The sequence below is a fragment of the Mobula birostris genome, chromosome 19, assembly GCF_030028105.1.
Source record: "Mobula birostris isolate sMobBir1 chromosome 19, sMobBir1.hap1, whole genome shotgun sequence".
NCBI classification, from domain to species: domain Eukaryota; kingdom Metazoa; phylum Chordata; class Chondrichthyes; order Myliobatiformes; family Myliobatidae; genus Mobula; species Mobula birostris.
In genome coordinates this window covers 48,285,040-48,297,518 of record NC_092388.1, presented here as the reverse complement: position 1 = coordinate 48,297,518, position 12,479 = coordinate 48,285,040, and positions in this window count along the sequence as shown.

The window sequence follows — 12,479 nt, the reverse complement described above, 5'->3', positions numbered from 1 at the left end:
TTCCTGCCTGTGGCCATCAAACTTTACAACTCCTCCCTTGGAGGGTCAGACACCCTGAGCCAATAGGCTGGTCCTGGACTTATTTCATAATTTACTGGCGTAATTTACATAGTACTATTTAACTGTTTATGGTTCTATTACTATTTATTATTTATGGTGCAACTGTAATGAAAATCAGTTTCCCCTGGGATCAATAAAGTATGACTATGACTATGACTATGGCTATGCCCACTGGGACTAGGCATTTCAACCCTAGGAAACAGGTACTCTCTCTCCATTCTGTTTTTATTGCAGATTATTTTGATTTAGATCCTAGCTCATCCTATCTGATAAATAATGCATTTGCAGGTTTAGGTTTTACAAGCCTATCATCCCAGAAGTTAACGATATTTTGTAGGAAGACCTTTGAACTCGCTCTCTTTGCCGGCTGATGGTGTAGTGGCATCAGCGCTGGACTTCGGAGTGAAGGCTCCTGAGCTTGAACCCAGCTGCCTCCCCTGGCACACTTTTCATCCATGCTGAGTTGAGCATGGACCTAGCAACTCGACCTCGTAAAAAAGAAATTGCCTGCTACAGGAACATCAACAGCAAAAGTTGATGGCCTATGCTCTCTCATGAGTTTAAAAGGCAATTTCCATGTGTTGGGCACATGGCCGAGTGGTTAAGGCATTCGTCTAGTGATCTGAAGGTCGCTAGTTCGAGCCTCAGCTGTGACAGCGTGTTTGTGTCCTTGAGCAAGGCACTTAATCACACATTGCTCTAGTGTCTGTGTGAGGAGTGGCGCCCCACACAGACTTCCAATCTGCGCCTTGTAAGGCATGAAAATGCCCGACGTAGGCCTCTCATGGTTTGAGTCGATGTTCCCTCCTCCCCTCATGTCCTGAAAGTTCTCTCCATTGAGGACAAAGCTTCATTGACACTCAACTTCTTCTACAAAGGAGCTCTTTAAGCAATCACAGCAGATCTCTGCCATCTCTTCCAATCTGCTGCTCACACAGCATTGATCAGCTATTCCAGGCACTGGTTCTGCAAAGACATAATTCATCTAATTGGATTTCAGACTGGAATAGGGGACAACTTGAACAGTAGAATTTACTGTCTTCCCACATGTACAGGCCCATATGTGCATTGCTTATAACCTGCATGTTTTATGAACAGGAAGTGTTTCTATCTACTCTGCATGCGGCTATGGTGGATCATAAGAAAAGTATTTTGATGTTGAATGCAGTATGGTGGAAATCACCCATAGGAGTCCCTCTATGTAAAGATAAACACACTTGGAAGCCACCACTGCCTAGAAGGATGGATCCTGCAGATTCAGGGTCACATAAAATATAGAACATTGAGCATTACAGCATGGTACTGGCCCTTCAGCTAACGACCTTGTGCAGACCTTTCAACCTACTCCAAGATCAATCTAATCAATCTAACCCTTCCCTCCACATAACCCTCCATTTAAGACTTTCTTAAATGTTCCTAATGTATCTGCCTCTGCCACCACCCAGGAAATGTTGTCCACACACTTACCAATCTCTGTAAAATACCATCTCTGACATCCCTCCAATTCTTTCATCCAATCATCTTAAAATATGTCCTCTCATAATAACTGCTGCCAGCTTGTGAAGAAAGGACCAGGTGTCCACTCTGTCGTGGCCTCTTATCACATTATTCACCTCTACCAAGTCTCCTCTCGTCTTCCTTCACTCCCAAGAGAAAAAGCCTTAGCTCTCTCAGCCTTTCCTCCTAAGGCATGTTCTCAATCCAGGCAACATCCTGGTAGATCTCCTCTGCACACACTCTGAAGCATCCACATCCTTCCAATAAGAGGTAATCACAACTGTACATAATACTCCAAGAGTGAGATAACCAGGGTTTTATGGGGCTGCAACATTGCCTGGTGGATCTTGAACTCAGTCCTCTGACTAGTGAAGGCCAACAAACTATATGCCTTCTTAACCACCCTATTAATTTGTGCTGCAACTTTGGGGGATCTATGGACTTAGAACCCAAGATCCCTGTGTTTCTCTACACTGCTAAGAATACTTCCATTGACTTTGTACTCTGCCATAAAGTTTGACCTTCCAAAGTGAATCACTTCACACTTTCCTCAATTAAATTCCATCTGCTACTTCTCTGCCCAACTTTGCATCCTGTCAAGGTCCCATTGTTACTTACATTGGCCTTCTACATTATCCACAGCACTACCAACCATTATGTCATCTGCAAACTTACTAACCCACCCTACCACTTCCTCATCCAAGTCATTTATAAGTATCACAAAAAGCAGTGGTCCTAAAAAAAATCCCGGCAGATCACCTCTAGTCATCAATCTTCAGGCAGAATAGGCTCCATCTAATGCTATCCTTTGCCTTTTGTTTCCCTGGATCCCAAACCTCCTGACTTCCTGAATGAGCCTAACTTGTTGATTGCCTTACTAAAATCCATATACAGCCAATCATGTGGCAGCATCTCAATGTATAAAAGCAGGCAGACCAGTCAAGCATTAGAATAGGAAATAAATGTTATCTGTGGGATTTCTACTGTGGAAACGCCTGTTTACAGCCAGCAGGAGAGAAGTGGCGAAGCTGGCATGCTCCACCAGTGGCAATGTGGTGCGGCATCCTGGCTGGAGTTGGTATTGTCTCCCCCCGCCACCCCCAGTATTCACTCAGCAGAGGACAAGCTGTATTGAGGTCGACTGCAGATTTCTGTGGCATTCATGGACTCAGGGTCTGGGCTATTTTTTTGTGTGGTTGTATTTTACTGATGATTTACATGTGTTTGCTATCTTGTATGTGCTATGTGTGCTTTGTGCTGTGTGTGACTGTAGGTACTATGTTTTGTATCTTGACCCTAGAGTAACGCTGTCTTGTTTCGCTGTATTCATGGGTATTCATGTATGGTTAAATGACAATTAAACTTGAATGGAATTGACTGATGGTACCAGATAGGATAGTTTGAGTATCTCTCAGAAACTGCTGATCACCAGGAATTTTCATGTACAATAGTTTCTGGAGTTTACAGAGAACGGTGTGAAAAAAGAAAGATCTAGTGAACAGCAGTTCTGTGGGAGAAACACTTTGTTACTGAGAGAGGTCAGAGGAGAATGGCCAGACCACTTCAAGCTGCCAGGAAGGCAACAGTGACTAAAATAATCACACGATATAACAGTGATCGAATAGTAGAGCACAGGAACAAGCCCTTTGGCCCACAATGTTGTGCTGATCTGGTTAAATTATTAATCAAAACCAATTAACTAAGTAAACAAACCAAATAAGTTTGTAATCAAAGGTCATCTCTGAATGCACAACATGTTGAACTTTAAAGTGGATGGACTACAACAGCAGAAGACCATGAAAATCCACTCAGCCACCACTTAATTAGGTACACAAGGTACCTAATATGTACAGTATATATCAGTTGTATTTCCTTGCCCATAAAGTATTGACCTCTTCCTTGATTAAAATTCAGAAATAAAGATGAGAGCTCATTGCCAATATATCAGAAGTACTTGATCAATTGGCTTTTTACACTAAATTATGATTAGCCTGCAATTAACCAATTCACCCAACCACAGCAAGGAATAATTATATGTTAGTGGAGTTTTCAATTAATTATCTGGCATTAATTTGCGATCTAAGTCCACTAATTGACCACGTAAATGACAATTTAAAAAACTGATTAATAAAATTATTTCCTAAATCTCCTTGATGAAGATGACCTATTCATTTTTTAAAATTCCATGAATAAATCAAAAGGTTTGGCCAATTTCAAATATTTGCTCTTAAGTGCAAATTGATTCAAGCAATATAGACAGGATTTCTACATCCTTCATACTTTGCATGCAATGTTATATGGATGTGATCAGAATTCTTGAACATTTATTAACAGTAATGAGAAGGTAATAGCCAATTAAGAGACTTCTTTTTTCACTGATATTAGTTATACTGGCCATTCTCTGAATAGTTTCTGAATCCCATTTGTAGTTATGAAAGGGATCAGTCTTTCTTGAGTTGAAATGTGATGAATTATAACCACGAGCAATTTGATAAGGAGTTTGCCCATGCTTTGGGTATCCAACAGGATAAGTCTGTTTGCAGTTCTTTCTTCTGGTAGTGTATACACAATTCATCTTCATCTAATTATTGCAGACTATTTACAGAATTCAGCAAGCTGGAGGGAATTTCTTGGCTGACTTGCAACCAGTTTTAATTCTCAGCAAATCTCAAATCCAGTTGCCTCTGGAAACTTGAATAGCACTGAGATCAAAGTTGGTTTTAATCAAAGTTTTATGTTTTTAAATGGAATTGGACTCAGCTTGAGTTTAGATTACACCATTGGTTTACTGTCTTGATGAACCTGCCATTCATGCTACACTGTGTACCACACTCCCACACTCCACAATCTATTCTCAGATATTAGCAAACTATGCCCCAGTGAGATGTAAGCTGGCTGACATCACTGGCACCTGGATTGCTAATGGAGCAACAACTTAGCCCAAAATAATGATGGAAGAAGAAAGAGCACCCATTTTAAACTCAGCTCCTACAGTGAAACATGGCACAAGTCACTTGCAAACTGAATACCTGAAACTAATTGAAGAAAACAGGTAAAGTTCAGACATCAAGCTTGTTGAAACTAGCTAACAATTGATCAATCTGTAAGTTCCATATGCTTGATTGACCATTTGCTTCAAACACTTCATTCATTATTACTTCGGACTTTAAATACAAAAATTAACTTAGGTACAGAAAAATGTTCCTGTACTTGTACCCATTTCCTATTTACATAATTTAGCCCTTGTTCAGCAACCTAATGGCACTGTGTATAAATGTTGAGAAGCTGTGATGCAGTTGTGCTATTCACTTGAGGCCACAGTTGGTGTATTGTGTTCAGTTTTGATCACACCGCAATACAAAAATTGGGAAAGGTTGCTAAAAGACTTAAAAGGATTTTGCCAGGGCTCAAGAGACTGAGTTATTGGAGGAGGGTTGGACAGGCTAGGGCTGTATTCCTTAGAGCGTAGGGGATTGAGAAGTGATTGTACACATCTAATATCCCATCTGGGTAGTCTCCCACCTGATGGCATGAACATCGATTCCTCTAATCTCCAGTATTTTCCTCCCTCTCTCTTTCTCTTCTTCCATTTCCCCATTTTTACTCCCCTCTTACCTCTTCTCTTCTTCACGCTTGCCTACCACCTACCCTGGTGTCCCTCCTCCTTCCCTTTCTTCCATGGTCCAGTCTCCTCTCCTATTAGATCGCCTTTTTGTTCAGCGTTTCACCTTTTCCACTTATCAACTCCCAGATTTTTCCTGATCCCTCCTCCCCCACCCATCTACCTTTCCCCTCACCTGGCTTCACCTATCACCTTCTAGCTTCACTCCCCCTAATTTCTTATTCTGGCTTCTTCCCCCTTCCTTTCTAGTCTTGATGAGGGGCCTCAACCTGAAACGTTGACTGCTTATTCATTTCCGTAGATGCTGCCTGACTGGCTGAGGTTCTCCGACATCTTGGATGTGTTACTCTGGTGATCTTATAGAGGTACAGAAAATCTTGAGGGGCATAGATAGGGTTTTTGCACTTCGTGTTTCCCCAGAATTGGGGAATCAAGAATTAGAGGGCATAGGTTTAATGGGAAATTGAGGGACAACTTTATAACAGACAGTGTGTTAAGTTTGTAGAATATATTGCCAGAGGATGTAGCTGAGGCAGGTACAATAGCAACTTTTAAAACACTGTTGGACAGGTACATAGAGAGGAAAGAATTAGAAGGCTACATGTCAAATGTGGACAAATTGTCAACTTTGATCCAATGGCTGAGCAGAATGAATTGTCTGAATGGCCTAGTTCTGCTTCTATACCTTTTGGATTTATGGCCTAAATGGGACTAGTCTGAATGGGGAGCTTGATCAGCATAGATCAGCTGGGCCAAAGGACCTGTTTCTGTGCTTGCTGACTATGACTCTATAAGCCGTAGTTTGTACATGGGAAAAAGTTGCAAACATTATTGTATTGAATGATCTCCTTCCTGTTGCCCAATTGCATTTGGATTCTTTCTTTCAAATTCCTCCCATATCTTAATCTGTGTTGCCAGAAATCACTTAAAAAATTCACTGTTAATTGGAATAATATCAAGCGACACTGAAACAAAACTTCATCGTGATAACTGAATGTATTCTTGGTGAAATCACTCCCATGCTCACTTTCAGTTTGTTGAGGCACATTAATTTCATGCTTTAGAACAGTTAATAAATATTTTGGAAAGAAAGAAAGTCTTGTGTTTATATACTGTTTCCTCAAATGAGCCAATGTGCTCTACAGCCATTCCATTCCTTTTTAGTGTTATTATATGGGAAGTAGAATAGTCTATTTTAACACAGCAAGCTCCTACGTGTGGCTTAAGCTGTGCATCTTTTTTATACCATAATCAGACGGAATTTTATTAAGGAACAAATAAAGGGAATATTTCTTTATCTGTCCATCACGCGCAGATAATGACATGGTCAAGTGTGTCAGTTATTGTTCAGACGAAACATCAGAATATGGACAAAGTGACTTTGACCATGGAATGATTGTTAGTGCCAGATGGAGTGATTTGAGTATCTCAGACACTGTTGATCTCCTGGAATTGCCATGCACAGCAGTCTTTAGAACTTATAGAGAATGATGCAAGGGACAAAAATAACATCCAATGAATGGCAGTTTTGGGTGCAAAATGCCTTATTAATGAGAGAGTTCAGAGGAGAATGGGCAGTTTGGCTCAAGTTGACAGGAAGGCAACAGTAGCTCAAATAACCACATGATACAACAGTGGTGTGCAGAAGAGCATGCTGAACCTTGAAGTGGATGGGCTACAGCAGCAGAAGACCATGAATGCACAATCAGTGGCCACTTTATTTCATGTAGGAGGGACCTAATAAGGTGGCAACTGAGAATATATCCTGCACTAGTGCACAAAGACAGAAAGAGACATTTATTTTGTTTGTTCACAGATAACACTAAATCTTACACAATCACACATAATATGTTTAGACCATAAGAGACCATATGACACAGGAGCAAAATTAGGCCATTTGTACCCCGAGCCGGCTCCACCATCCAATCATGGCTGAGCCCTTTTGTCTCCTCCTCAGCCCAATCCCCGGCCTTCGCCCAGTAACCTTTGACACCATGTCCAACCAAGAACCTATCAATCTCCGCCTTAAGTACACCCAACGGCCTGGCCTCCACAGCTGCCTGTGATAACAAATTCTAGAAATTTACCGCCCTCTGGCTAAAGAAATTTCTCAGCATCTCTGTTTTAAATGGATGCCGCTCTATCCTGAAGCTTTTCCCTCTTGTCCTAGACTCTCCCACCATGGGAACTGTGTACTGTGTGGTGCTCATTTTGAAGCATTGTGGGAGCTTGGATCATTGTGCTAGGAGTTACTAACGTTGGGCAGTCCAGGTTACACAAGTTCTCCCAGTGCCATATTCTGTCTCACGAGCCCATAATCTTGCATCAACCATCTCACCCACTCTCTTCCCCTCTATGTTGATCCCAAATTCCCAGCTCCTCACCACAAACTCTTCACTTTCCTAACCACACTTGCCCTAGCCCTGACTCTGTAACCTGACAATTTGATCTCCTGATTTCCCAGTCCCGTTAAACCCTGCTGTGCCCTGAAGCTCATTCATCAATGAGGCCAGTTTCTCTCCTCAGCTTCTCCTAATGGCTGAGCTCTGACATCTCCCCCCAGTACTTGAAAACAGAAGATGGCTGTAACATCTCCCTTCCAACCACCCACCAGCCAAGTTTGGTACAACTCTCCACTCATTATGATGCAAGTGGATGGAGTGCTAATGTCGAAAATCGGTCGTGGTTAATCATGGTTCAGTATATCATCTATTGTATATGCACCTGATGCGGCCTCTTCCACATTGGTGAGACCCAACATAAGTTGTGGGACTGTATTGTAGAGCACGTCCACCCCATCTGCCAGGAGCAGAATTTCCCGGCGGCCAGCCATTTTAATTACTATCCCCATTCCTGTTCCGACATGTTGGTCCATGACCTCCTCCTTGGCCATGATGAGGCCGCTGTCAGATTGGAGGAAGAACAGCTCATATTCCATTTAGGTCATCTCCAACCTGATGGAATGAACGTCGATTTCTCCCTCACCCCCCCCCCCCATTCAGCACTCTGACGTCCTATCTCTTCTCCTCACCTGCCTATGAACTCTCTTTGGTTCTCCTCCTTCTTCCCTTTCTCCCATGGCCCACTCTCCTTTCCTATCAGATTCCTTCTTCTCCAGCTTTTACCTTTCCCACCCACCTAGCTTCACATGTCACTTCCTAGCTAGTCCTCCTTCCCCTCCCCCCTCCTCTTTATTTTGGCGTTCTCCTCCTATCTTTCCAGCCCTGAAGAATGGTCACAGCCTGAAATGTCGACTTTCATTTCCACAGATGCTGACTGACCTGCTAAGTTCCTCCAGCATTTTGTGTCAGTTGATCTGGATTTCCAGCATCTGCAGAAGATCTTATGTTTATATTTTGGCTGATATATTTCAAACATGGTGACTAATCAGTAATCATGGTCTTTTGAGTATTTTGGTCATGTCTTTCCATTCAGAAAGAATCTATAAGCACGTGTGTATGCATGTGTTTTTATCTGTACTTTTATGGTACACACTATCCATGTTAATGCATAGCAACATGCACAACACGCTGGAGGAACTCAGCAGGTCGGGCGGCATCGGTGGAAATGAACAGTCAACGCTTCGAGCCGGAACCCTTCGTCAGGACTGTAGAGGGAAGGGGTAGAGGCCCTATAAAGAAGGTGGGGGGAGGGTGGGACGGAGAAGGCAGGTAAGTTCCAGGTGAAAAACCAGTAAGGGGTAAGATAATGGGGTGGGGGAAGGGAAGCAGGGATGTGATAGGCAGGAAAGGTGAAGAAGGAATAGGGGAAAGCACAACAGATAGTAGAAGGAGGCGGAACCATGAGGGAGGTGATAGGCAGGCGGAGGAGGGGGCACAGTGAAACTGGGATGGGGGAAGGGAGGGGGAGGGAATTACTGGAAGTTGGAGAATTCAATGTTCATACCAAGGGACTGGAGACTACCCAGATGGTATATGAGGTGTTGCTTCTCCAACCTGAGTTTGGCCTCATCATGGCAGTAGAGGAGGCCATGTATGGACATATCTGAATGGGAATGGGAAGCAGAGTTGAAGTGGGTGGCTACCGGGAGATCCTATCTGTTGTGGCGGACGGAGTGGAGGTGCTCGATGAAGCGGTCCCCCAATCTGCTTCGGGTCTCACTGATGTAGAGGAGGCTGCACCGGGAGCACCGCATGCAATAGATAACCCCAACAGACTCACAAGTGAAGTGTTGCCTCACCTGGAAGGACTGTTTGGAGCCCTGAATGGTGGCAAGAGAGGTGTAGGGACAGGTGTAACACTTACGCTTACAGGGATAAGTGCCGGGTGGGAGATCCATGGGGAGGGACGTGTGGACCAGGGAGTCGCGGAGGGGCCGATCCCTGCGGAAAGAGGAGAGGGGTGGAGAGGGAAAGATGTGCTTAGTGGTGGGGTCCTGTTGAAGGTGGCGGAAGTTGCGGAGGATAACTTGCTGGATCCTTGCAAGTGTAAGTGCTATACCTGTCCCTACGCCTTCTCTCTCACCACCATTCAGGGCCCCAAACAGTCCTTCCAGGTGAGGCAGCACTTCACTTGTGAGTCTGTTGGGGTCATCTACTGCATTCGGTGCTCCCGGTGTGGCCTCATCTACATCGGTGAGACCCGACGCAGATTGGGGGATCGCTTCGTCGAGCACCTCCACTCCGTCCGCCACAACAAACAGGATCTCCCAGTAGCCGCCCACTTCAACTCTGCTTCCCATTCCCATTCGAATATGTCTATACATGGCCTCCTCTACTGCCATGATGAGGCCAAACTCAGGTTGGAGAAGCAACACCTCGTATACCGTCTGGGTAGTCTCCAGCCCCTTGGTATGAACATAGAATTCTCCAACTTCCGGTAATTCCCTCCCCCATCCCTATTTCACTCTGCCCCCTTCCCCAGCTGCCTATCACCTCCCTCATGGTTCCGCCTCCTTCTACTACCCATTGTGCTATCCCCTATTCCTTCTTCACCTTTCCTGCCTATCCCCCCCCCCCCGCTTCCCCTCCCCCACCCCTTGATCTTTCCCCTTACTGGTTTTTCACCTGGCACCTATCAGCCTTCTCCTTCCCACCCCCCCCACCTTCTTTATAGGGACCCTGACCCTTCCCTCTTCAGTCCTGACGAAGGGTCTCGGCCCGAAACTTTGATCGTTTCCACGGATGCTGCCCGACCTGCTGAGTTCCTCCAGTGTGTTGTGCTTGTTGTTTTGACTCCAGCATCTGCAGAGTATTTTATGTCTGTGCATACATTTGCATGTCCCTGCAAGAATTTTCATATTTGTGTATACACTGAAACCGGCGCAAGATTAAATTAGTAATTCCTCTATATTTTAAAGTGGACACTAGATACGTGAAGTTAAAGAACTTGTTCAGAAAATAGATGTGTATCCTGGCCTGCCTCCAATCTAAACTCAAGATGAAATCTACCTGGTATGTTGGTTTTCTTTTGTCTTAAGTTGCATTTAAAAGATTAAAATCAATGACATTAGAAAATGTATTCGAAGGCTTTCTGACTCTTCAGATTTCTCGTTCTAATCCTAATTCTCCCACTGGAAATTGCAACTAAACTTTTGCACAGTGGGTGATTTTGATTCCATTAAGAAGCATTCTGTGAATATAGACTTATGTGAATGTAGCAGATATTAATTCAAACACGAACCAGGCTACAGATCTTATTGTAAATGTAAATAAGTTCAGGAAGCTTGCAATTAGCCTTCAGTTTTTTTTTGTAAATTGCAAGCAGTAAATTGAAGTTAGAAGCACAGACTGCTCTACACACTAAGAGAACCAAAAATTCAGGCAATAGGTTTTTGTTTATTTGGCTTGTATCAAACCAGGTACATGACTAAATTATTTACACCATTGAGCAGATCTACATGAAAAGCTGACAAACTTTCTTCTCGCTGCTGCCATCAGGAAGGAGGTACAGAAGCCTTACAATTCACACCACCAGGTTCAAGATCAGTTATTACCCTGCAACCTTCAGGTTCTTGATGCAAAGGGGATGCCACTCGATTTCATTTGCCCCATCATTGAAATGTTCCCACAACCTATGGACTCACTTTGTAAGGACTCTTCATCTTATGTTCTTGGTATTTACTGCTTAATTATTATTATTATTGTTAATATTCTGTCTTTTGTTTTGTATTTGCACAGGTTTGAACTCCCAAGTTGGTGTGGTCTTTCATTGATTCTGTTTTGATCAGTCTATGGATTTATTGAGTATGCCCACAAGACAATAAATCTCAGGGTCACATATGGTGACATATATGTAAGTACTTTGATAATAAGTTTGCTTTGAACTTTGAACATTGATTTCTCTACCAAGAAACAGTTTGGATCAACTTTCTGCAGTAAAACAATTTTGTAAAAAATGTGCCCTCTTTTAGGAGAGAGAAAAATAAATCCTAACAAATGAAGATGAGAAGGAAAGATGAAGCGGGATGGGGGTGATTATGCAATGTGAACAAGTCTGTGCTCTGAGTTAAAACATTAGTTCGTATTGGGATTTAAAAGGCTCACATGTAATAAAGCTCATCTATCTTCAGGCTCACCACAGGAGATCCACTAGTATCTTGAATTCTAGTGGAATCTAGGAATTTTGCAGATTTCACTAGAAAGCCACATGTTGCATTTCATTATTGATGTAACACTCTCCAAAACCCACTCCTGTTTCCTCTCTTAGTAATTGCAAAGGCAAACTGGCAGTAAATAACACAAATGGTCCCAGTTTCCTTCAACAAATTACCTCTCTTGTTTTGTGATTAAGCTACTATGAATTTAGCTGAACAATGCACTATGACCAGTTTTAATGACCTTGCTAGTGGGGTGAGAAGTGATGATACTAGTTTGACCACAAACAACTATTTCAGTGCAAGTTAAACTCAAAATTCCACAGATTTAGAAAATACCTCCTTCTCCCAAGCTATTGTCTTAACTCTTGTATGCTGAACATTGAAATTCCATATAAATCTCTACAATTTGGACTGATTTTCTGAATGTAACTGAAAGAATGCACAAAAAGTCTCCCTTAGTATTTGTAAGATATACTTAGCAGTGTATTGAGTAATACATTTGAAAATGATTTTAATCAAAAAATATACCTTAATCAGCCTTGTCCAATAATTCCCGCAGCCTGATTGTAAATTACTTAAAATTACAATATAAAACTACACACAGCCAATTACTTAGCAAAGAAAATTAGCAGCCGCGTTCTTAGTAAATTAAAGACATAAAGCGATTTAAAAGATTTAAACTATGCTTAAGATAATCAACTTTTTTTTTGAAGGTCTGCACAATTAGATGGAACTCCACTG